A 1,633-nucleotide genomic window follows, 5' to 3' on the forward strand; every position below is an offset into this window, starting at 1 on the left:
TGCTCCCCTCCACCCCAAACCATCAATTAGTATTAACGAGGGAAGGCTATTCGCTGCCTAAAGACCCCCACTGAAGCTCAGATGGAGGGAAGTCCCCGCCCTCGTGACTCAGGAGGTTAAAGGGTCTGGGGCCAGCCTGTGAGTCCAGTTTCCAGATGGCGTGTGGCAGCGGGAAGCTCACCATCCAGCTGGTAGATGAGGAGGCAGGACCTGGAGCTGGGGGCCCGAAGCCCTTTCGAGGCCAGAACTACGAGGCAATCCGAGCAGCCTGCCTGGATGAGGGGATCCTGTTCCGAGATCCTTACTTTCCTGCTGGCGCCGATGCCCTTGGCTATGACCAGCTGGGGCCAGACTCGGAGAAGGCCAAAGGGGTGAAATGGATGAGGCCCCATGTAAAGTGTGGCTGGGGGGCTGGGCTCCGGGTCTGAGGGAGGAGGGGGGCCACTGTGGGATCAGCTCAGAGCAGACTCAGCCATTTTGGGTCTGGGGAGGTCCAGGAAAGACAACCTCTCATGGGGTTGGGGGTGCTCATTACTATGGAGGAGAGGGCAGGAGGGGACCCAGGTGTCTGACCGCCCGGTTGCTCCCTCCCTCCCTTTCCTGGCTGAGGCCTGGAATACCCATCACCCCAGGAGTTTTGTGCTGAGCCCCAGTTCATCTGTGAGGACATGAGCCGGACCGACGTGTGCCAGGGGAGCCTGGGTGAGACCACTGAATCCATCTTGAGCCCCCAGATCCAGCAAGTCACAGCTGGGACCCTGACCTCTGCCCTCAGCCTACTGCCTCCCGAGGCCTTGCTGTCCCCGCCCCACTCCTCCTGCCCCTGTGAGGCAGTCTTCCTTTTTCTTCCTAGGTAACTGTTGGTTTCTTGCGGCCGCTGCCTCCCTCACTCTGTACCCCCGACTCCTGTGGCGGGTGGTCCCCCCCGGACAGGGTTTCCGAGACGGCTATGCAGGTGTCTTCCACTTCCAGGTAAAGCTCGTTTCCTCTGTTCATGCCTTGGTTTCCCCCCAGGTGACATGGATTTCATTGTTGACATTGTTCCCTTGGGGCTGGAGTTCTTGGACGGTATGGAAGGGTGGGGGATCAGAGGCTGGGGCCCAGGCGGGGTTGGAGCTTGGGAGCCGAGCCCGGGCCCTGCCCCTCCCCCCGCCAGCTCTGGCAGTTCGGCAACTGGGTGGACATCGTGGTGGACGACAGGCTGCCCGTGCGTGAGGGGAAGCTGATGTTCGTGCGCTCGGAACAGCGCAACGAGTTCTGGGCCTCCCTCTTGGAAAAGGCCTACGCCAAGTAAGGACCCCTACCCAGCCCCCCAAGTCTCAGACAAAAGGCCCTAGCCACATGGGACCCCTGGAGCCCCCCCAACTTCTGAGATCCTCTAGGCATCCCGCTAAGGATTCCCAAACCAAGTCATAGCCCCTGGGACCCTAATATCACACCATCCATTGAGGAACTCCAAACCGTAAACACCCCTCTATTGCACGCACACAAATATTCCTAGAATTCTTGAGCTTGAGCTCTCTCATCAGGCCCTGGAGTCACCAAGTCTAAGATTTACTCCCTTAGTGGAACTGTAATCTCAGACAATCTCTTCTGATCCATCAGAAACCCAAAGCACCCCCAAAATATTGAG

Source organism: Pteropus vampyrus, unplaced genomic scaffold, assembly GCF_000151845.1.
Source record: "Pteropus vampyrus isolate Shadow unplaced genomic scaffold, Pvam_2.0 Scaffold4702, whole genome shotgun sequence".
NCBI classification, from domain to species: Eukaryota; Metazoa; Chordata; class Mammalia; order Chiroptera; family Pteropodidae; genus Pteropus; species Pteropus vampyrus.